The sequence below is a fragment of the Triticum dicoccoides genome, chromosome 6A, assembly GCF_002162155.2.
Source record: "Triticum dicoccoides isolate Atlit2015 ecotype Zavitan chromosome 6A, WEW_v2.0, whole genome shotgun sequence".
NCBI lineage: Eukaryota > Viridiplantae > Streptophyta > Magnoliopsida > Poales > Poaceae > Triticum > Triticum dicoccoides.
Genome location: NC_041390.1, coordinates 4,748,675 through 4,757,419, shown reverse-complemented (window position 1 = coordinate 4,757,419; position 8,745 = coordinate 4,748,675). Strand labels below are relative to the sequence as shown.

Below are 8,745 nucleotides of genomic sequence, written 5' to 3'. Positions count from 1 at the left end.
AAAAATAGTTGTACGGGTCCATATGAATAAAAAAGTAAATAAAAATGAATGACTTAGTAACTGAAAACTAACATTATTTGGGCATACATGCAAGCTATAGAACTTACTTGTGAATAAGGGAAACTATAAGTGCTAAAATGTAAAATGACCGAAGAGATAAGGTTATCCTGTGGTGCTCTCCGCCTGTGTGTGGACAGAATAGCGTTAGCTCGCATTCGCCGGCTCGCCGGCGTGAGTTACAGAGGAGCAGCCACACCACAGATCCCCGCTCACGGCCACTACGTGCACCATCCGCCGTCGCGTCGCGAGCTCCGCTTGGCCACGCACTGCGGTAGTCACACGTGAGCTCTGCCGACACCCAGTGCGTACGGTCGACCTGCGAGCCACCTGCACCGCGTTGAACCTCTCCATGGCCTCGTGCTCGCTACCGCAGTGTCGCGCGTGGCCAGCGTTGGCTGTCGCCATGGCTGCGGAGCGGGGCAAGATCCACAGAGCTGCGCATGGGGTGAGCATATCGGCCCCATGTTGCTAAATTCTGGCCGGCTATAGTTTGGGTTGAGCGGCGGAGATGGCAAATTTCAACACCTCAGGTGGCTCAGGTTTGGTTCCTTTACCTCACTTGTTGTTTTTGGTTGTTATGTGTTTCCTCGGCATGTTCTGCCTGAATTGAATTTCCCTGGAGTGTAATGAGCTCCTAGGTGGATGCTAAGAATTAGAGACGTGTATTTGAGTTTCGTAAATAAGAGTAGTGATCAAGTTCTTATAATTCGAGGTGGCCCGACATTGTTATGTAGTTTCCTAATAATAATAGTGATCAAATTCTTATAATTCGAAGTGGTCCGACATTATTATGTAGGAAAAAGAAACTTACAAGTATTGCTTTCTGATTTCCACTACACAACCTTCTTCTTGTGGACATTGTTGGGCCTCCAAGTGCAGAGGTTTGTAGGACAGTAGCAAATTTCCCTTAAGTGGATGACCTAAGGTTTATCAATCCGTGGGAGGCGTAGAATGAAGATGGTCTCTCAAGCAACCCTGCAACCAAATAATAAAGAGTCTCTTGTGTCCCCAACACACCCAATACAATGTTAAATTGTATAGGTGCACTAGTTCGGCGAAGAGATGGTGATACAAGTGCAGTATGGATGGTACATATGAGTTTTTGTAAACTGAAAATATAAAAACAGCAAGGTATCTAACGGTAAAAGTGAGCGTAAACGGTATTCCAATGATAGGAAATAAGGCCTAGAGTTCATACTTTCACTAGTGCAAGTTCTCTCAACAATAATATTATAATTGGATCATATAACTATCTCTCAACATGCAACAAAGAGTCACTCCAAAGTCACTAATAGCGGAGAACAAACGAAGAGATTATGATAGGGTACGAAACCACCTCAAAGTTATTCTTTCAATCAATCCGTTGGGCTATTTCTATAAGTGTCACAAACAGCCCTAGAGTTCGTATTAGAATAACACCTTAAGACACAAATCAACCAAACCCTAATGTCACCTAGATACTTCAATGTCACCTCAAGTATCCGTGGGTATGACTATACGATATGCATCACACAATCTCAATTCATCTACTCAATCCAACACATAGGACCTCAAAGAGTGCCCCAAAGTTTTACCGGAGAATCACGACGAAAACGTGTGCCAACCCCTATGCATAGGTTCATGGGCGGAACCCGCAAGTTGATCACCAAAACATACATCAAGTGAATCACGTGATATCCCATTGTCACCACAGATACGCACAACAAGACATACATCAAGTGTTCTCAAATCTTTAAAGACTCAATCCGATAAGATTACTTCAAGGGGAAAACTCAATCCATTACAAAAGAGAAGAGGAGGAGAAGAAACATAAGATCCAACTATAATAGCAAAGCTCGCGATACATCAAGATCATGCCAAATCAAGAACACGAGAGGGAGATAGAGATCAAACACATAGCTACTGGTACATACCCTCAGCCCCGAGGGTGAACTACTTCCTCCTTGTCATGGAGAGCGCTGGGATGATGAAGATGGCCACCGGTGAGGGTTCCCCCTCCGGCAGGGTGCCGGAACAAGGTCCCGATTGACTTTTGGTGGCTACAGAGGCTTGCGGCGGCGGAACTCCCGATCTATTCTCCGTTCTGAAAGTTTTAGGGTACTGGAGTTATATAGGCGGAAGAAGTACGTCAGGGGAGCCACGAGGGCCCCACGAGGCAGGGGGGCGCGCCCTAGAGGGGTGGGCGCGCCCCCCATCCTCGTGGCTTCCTCGTTCCTTCCTTGACGTGGGGTCCAAGTCCATCGGGTGGCTTTTGTTCCAAAAATAACTTCTCTAGTTGATTTCGTTCCGTTTCGACTCCGTCTGATATTCCTTTTCTTCGAAACACTGAAATAGGCATAAAACAGCAAATCTGGGCTGGGCCTCCGGTTAATAGGTTAGTCCCAAAAATAATATAAAAGTGGATAAGAAAGCCCAATATTGTTCAAAACAGTAGATAATATAGCATGGAGCAATCAAAAATTATAGATACGTTGAAGACGTATCAAGCATCCCCAAGCTTAATTCCTGCTCGTCCTCGAGTAGGTAAATGATAAAAAAGATAATTTTTGATGTGGAAAGCTAGTTGACATAATTTCAATGTAATTCTTCTTAATTGTGGTATGAATATTCAGATCCGAAAGATTTAAGACAAAAGTTCATATTGACATAAAAATAATAATACTTCAATCATACTAACAAAGCAATTATGTCTTCTCAAAATAACATGGCCAAAGAAAGTTATCCCTACAAAATCATATAGTCTGGCTATGCTCTATCTTCACCACACAAAGTATTTAAATCATGCACAACCCCGATAACAAACCAAGCAATTGTTTCGTACTTTTGACATTTTCAAACTTTTTCAATCTTCACGCAATATATGAGCGTGAGCCATGGACATAGCACTATAGGTGGAATAGAATGGTGGTTGTAGAGAAGACAAAAAGGGGGGAAGATAGTCTCACATCAACTAGGCGTATCAACGGGCTATGGAGATGCCCATCAACAGATATCAATGTGAGTGAGTAGGGATTGCCATGCAACGGATGCACTAGAGCTATAAGTATATGAAAGCTCAACAAAAGAAACTAAGTGGGTGTGCATCCAACTCGCTTGCTCACGAAGACCTAGGGCATTTTGAGGAAGCCCATCATTGGAATATACAAGTCAAGTTCTATAATGTAAAATTTCCACTAGTATATGCAAGTGACAACATAGGAGATTCTCTATCATGAAGATCATGCTGCTACTTTAAAGCACAAGTGTGGTAAAAGGATAGTAGCATCGTCCCGTCTATCTTTTTCTCTCATTTTTTTGTTTTTGTTTTTTTTGTTTGGGCCTTTTCTCTTATTTTATGGCCTCTTTTTTTCTCTTTTTCTCTTTTTTTATTTTTTGTCCGGAGTCACATCCCGACTTGTGGGAGAATCATAGTGTCCATCATGCTTGCCTCACTTGGGACAGTGCTCTAATAATAATGATCATCACACTTTTATTTTCTTACAACTCAACAATTACAACTCGATACTTAGAACAAAGTATGCCTCTTTATGAATGCCTCCGGCGGTGTACCGGGATATGCAATGAATCATGAGTGACATGTATGAAAGAATTATGAACGGTGGCTTTGCCACAAATATGATGTCAACTACATGATCATGCTAGCAATATAAAAATGATAGAGCGTGTCATAATAAATGGAACGGTGCAGCTGGAGGACAATATTATATGGGCAATTTTTCAAGTAAAGATGTTCCTACGGAGGAGGAAATAAATTCACAGTGGCTACCTTGTACATACCATAACATCTGCCACATGAACGCTTTTGTCAATGAAATGGTGGGTAAATTTTGGTCGATGCAAAGGACTCGTACATTTTTGCATTTTCTCATGTACACGCATGTCTCCACTAAATATTGTTATTTTCAAAAAGCGAAACAGAGCCCGCCATAGCCTGAGAAACTCCTACTCTATTGTTCCTCGTGCGCATTCAGCCAGCATTTGCAACGGTGACAAGAAGAAGGTCATGAAATCAGCAGGGCATCTACGCAGGTGAGCTTTTGCCTTCGCACTCTCCACTCCAGTTGTGGCTGTTGGAAATAATCAGAAACGTGGTTTCCATCCAAGTCAGATACGGAGTACAAGCAAAGCTAGTACTAGTTGTTGATCCGGAGTCAGTTTGCTGTCCGTGTACGAGTCCCGTAATCTGCATCTATTTATGTAATAAAAGAGAAAATAATCTGATTTGTAATCTAGTGTGTCTGCAATCAAGATCGATTCATACTTGTACGTGCTCAGTTCTGTCGGCCCAAGGCGTTGGCGAGTAGCACCAGCGTACAAAGGCAACTCAATTCGTCTACTCATGTGCAATCTGATCTACATCAGGTGTGCCTTGTTTAGTTTCTGATAGTGGCCACCATGGGTCACCGCCACGCTGGCTTGCCACATGAACGTCACATACCGCCACATACGATATGATGCACCGTATTTGCACTTTTCCTGGTTGAGGCAAGTTTGCGCACCAGCTTCATGTTTTTACAAATTTTTAGGTACCAAAGTGACCGTCGAGCACAAATTTAGTCACACCCAGTTCAGGGTGGATGAAACAAGGGATCTTTTGGCCCGGCTCGTGGCCCGCTTGGTCCTTGTCGGCTCGGTCCTGGCCAGCTAAAAAACGAACTGTCCGGTCTGTGTAAAATGGACCAAAAATCTTCGGTCTGTTCTGGTTAAAGCTCGGTCCTCTCGGTAGACAGACAATATGACAAAGCCCAATTTCTATACACCTATATAGTGTGCGAATAACTTTGAAAGTTGGTCGTTAGATGAAGCTAATCCGACAGTATAGAGATGGCAAATCCGAGCACTACTGGTCGTTGGATATCATCTACATTCCACCAGATTCTACCACATGTACAATCTAGAAGACTCCATGGTTGAACTTAAGCATAATGCACAAACCTCAAAACACAAGCACTTCACCTATGTTCTCTAGAATCTTCATATCTTAATTGCCCAAACTTTTTTTTTCTAAATGAATTGTCACTTTTTGTTTTTACCTTTACAATGCATAATTCCATGAATCTTAAAATAGATTTTTATACAACTAATTGATTTTGGATGAGATGAACTATAAGAATTAAACGAACATCTATATCATGCATATATGACTCAAAGCTTACATGCTATAGTGTGGTATTTATTCATAATTTGGTTACCAAATCTCATACGTGCAATGCGCGTTGTACCTTACTAGTACAGGTAAGAAGCCCATCCCACCAAAGCACCCTAGACAGCCCAAAGTGACCGAGAATAATGCACTGGATTACTTCTTGACCTATTGCTCGGTCGCTGCCGCTGTTCTGGCCATTGGAATTTCTGTCGTCGTCCACCATGGCTCGCTCGAGCGGCCACTCACCTTGCTGACTACGACAATCATGTCTAGTGACGCGCCCCGCATGGATTTGTCCTCTCTGCTGAATGAGTCGACGTGGGAGGCCCTACATCACCGCATTGGCCATGATCCATTTCACCTCTGTCCACCGGCTGTCGCGCCAAATTCATCAACGCCATCGCCGCGCTTTGGCACATCTCCTTGGATCCCTGAGCTCCCTATGGTGCTCCTGAAGATTCCCGACATCCCCTGATTAGCTGTCGCTCTCTCAAGCGCCGCCTCCCCAGTGAGCAGCCGTCGCCGGAGAGCCGTGACCATGCTCCTGTCCTGCTCAAGCCTATCGGCGTCTATGTGAGTTCCATATCATCCTACGTACATCTGCCATGTCCTTCAGTGGCCTCTCGTAGTCCAGTCCAAGCCTTGCCACCGCTGATCCGGTCTCTGAAAACAAGACCGTCAAGATGCTCGGTCCGGACCGGTTCGGGCTGCGGGCGGCCAGTCCAAATGCCGGCTCCGTGACGGACCGGACCTGTCCACCCTGACTCCCAGTGTATTTACCTCTAACTTGAATGCAAGTGTGCCTACCGGATACAACTGACTGACGGTGTTGTACATTTGCACCAACGGAGGCAGTTGCTATGAACCTTTATGAGAATGACAGGTCACTCGTCCAAGCAATGAATTCCTTCTGAATGTTTTGCTCTGAACATGCAACCAAGATGTAATTCTGAATTTTTTTCCTCCAGGCAGTATGCAAGCAGTAATCGAGTTGTTTCAATACAAAACCTATTCTTCATGCTTTTCTTTGAATACCAGTGCATTGGAGTTTGTTCTGAAGCTCTAGACCCCTTCAACTTCTTACACTTTACTACTAAGGTTCAATCGTAAATCCAGTACTATTTGTTTGTGTTCCGAAACTACTTAATAACAATGGATATCTGTATATATCAACGAATCTGTTTGATGTACTGATAAGATATGATCATTGTGAAATTTAAGTTGAACAGGTCATAGATGTATGCGAGTATGCATGCCACCATGGATTCTTATGTAGTAGTTTTAATTTAGAAGTGAGCAGTAAGTTGAAAGATGTTTCAAGAGTTTTGATCCAAAGATTTGGCAAAACTCGAGTTCAGTTATATTCCAGAAGTAGGGAAAAGTAATTGGGTAAGCTCAAACTCGGAAAATTCTAGGCATGCCAAAAGATTCCATGCAAACAACCAAACAAGAGGTTTTTCTCCCACCTAGACCTATCCGCAGCAAGCTTGGCTAATCTGGCATTGTGGTACGACGTAGGGAACTGATTGATGTAACCAGATACTTCTGAAGTGGATGTATACGTTTTGGCCCTAGAAACCCTGCTAAAGAGAATGAAATATGTGATCCATGTGAAGAAGATTCCACACCACAAATGACCCTTCCTTTACCAGTGTGTCTCATGCCCAGTGGTCGGAAACTACTAGAGGTTCGTAGAAGAACAACACCCAGCAGGATCTCTTCCTGTCTCTGCGCCTCCCATGTCACGCCCGAAATGGTTCTCACTTGCAAAAAAGAAGAAGAACATATCGGAGGTGATTCAAGGTCTGCGCAGCACTAAAGGTCCTCTTATACAGTGTCTACCATGCATTCAGACCCATATAGTAGACCGGTAGCTAGGTTGGATGAATGCTAGAGTACTTTATTGCTAGCTACAACCACTGTTTCAAATAGCCCGCTATAGCTCCGCTATAGCACGCTATAGCGTTTACAAAAGGTCTTGCGCTAAGAGACTTTGGTCCAAACAAATGAACAAACATTTTAAATAGCACGCTATAGCTCCGGTATAGCACGCTATAGCATTTGAAAGAGGTCTGGCGCTAAGATGCTTAGCGCGCTATTTAAAACTTTGGCTGCAACCCATAGTACCTTTTTATGTTGGGATAGCTCGGCATGTGTATGGACAGATAAAATAGGATCATGTCAGATCGCATGTGGACGAGTAAAAAGCGTCACAATGCCCACTGATGACTGTATGCTTGTTCCAGCTGATGCGGTGTCAACAAATCAAAGCTCCAAAACACTACATGCTCACTCCTATTGATGCCGTGTCAAGCAATCAAAGCTCCAAAACCAAATTTTCGACATAATATGTCTCTTGCACATTCAGGGATTCATGTTAAGTTGTCTATTTCTCAACTGACAAGTGACAACTCTACTGAGGGCTGTGATTGATTCTACCACAAATTCATAACACGACATTTTTACCTTCATCACACGATACGTGAAGCTTCTTTTCTTCAAATATTGGTGCACTGGTAGGAAGTCGGGAACTAGTTCCATGAACTTGCGGTTTGGACGTTGTTCATGACAACATGAAAAGTGGCAAAACAAATATTTCCGTATGCTTAATTATATCCATGCTGAACCTTCCTCTGTTTTCTCTAAAGCAGCAATGACATGTGAAGAAGGATATGTGGGAGCTTTTGGATTGTGATTGACAAAGGCACCAACAAGGAAGATCAGAGAGTTGCATTTCCTTAGTAGCAGTTCTAACTGTCTCTTCTATACCTTGTAGACCATAATGAAATAATTAGGACGCTACGGAACTGGAGTTCTACCACTATATGTATCTTTACTGTCTGCGACCAAGATGTGTGTTTTCTCCCGTTTGTATATTTATTTGTATCGTGTGATCCACTTGCGTAGTGATGACATGCTTGCTCTACTTGTTCTGTATGGTATTTGTGGAATTGGTCTTGTTGCTCACCCTTGCCGAAATCTGTTTCAGTTAACGATGTGTATGTAGCTCTTGAGGATAAATGTTTTCTGCTACACATGGTGGTAAGAGAATAGAGTCCTCACTCCTGAACAAGCTGTAAGCTCAAGTAAATGCATCCTACATACCAGTGGGTATGAGAATGATGTGTTGGTGAACTCAATTAGCAAGTAAACCCTACAGTATTAAGGGAGCCGCAAGGTTGATATACTCTGCCAGTATTAATTGATGCCTGATGTTTTTATTTCAAGGATGAACCAAATACAGTTGCATTCAGTAACAAACATGCTAGTACTGAAGCTGTGTTGCCATCCGAGGGGATGTCGTTCCTTGCAAGCAAGGTAAGCTGGTGTGACATAAGGTATGCACATAGAGCATCAGTAATACTTGAAAATAGGTGTAACAAGACAAGTTGCCATTTAGAATCTTTATATATATGCATGAGGCAGTTGATTGTAAAGTATTCAGAAAACTATGGAGAACATACGATTGAAAGAATTGATGGGCCAGTACTCCCTTTGTTTTCAGCTAGGGCGCAAGAGTAAATCCTCTTTGGTATTCT

The 8,745-nt window shown here is 43.0% G+C and overlaps 1 long non-coding RNA gene across 1 annotated transcript; it reads left to right on the top strand.

The window, feature by feature from the left end:
* The first annotated feature begins 200 nt into the window (after positions 1-200).
* On the top strand, positions 201-8,173 carry LOC119319211. The gene is made up of 2 exons (XR_005154385.1): positions 201-599; positions 7,858-8,173. It is a non-coding gene; the product is annotated as an uncharacterized LOC119319211 (long non-coding RNA).
* The last annotated feature ends 572 nt before the right edge of the window (positions 8,174-8,745 follow it).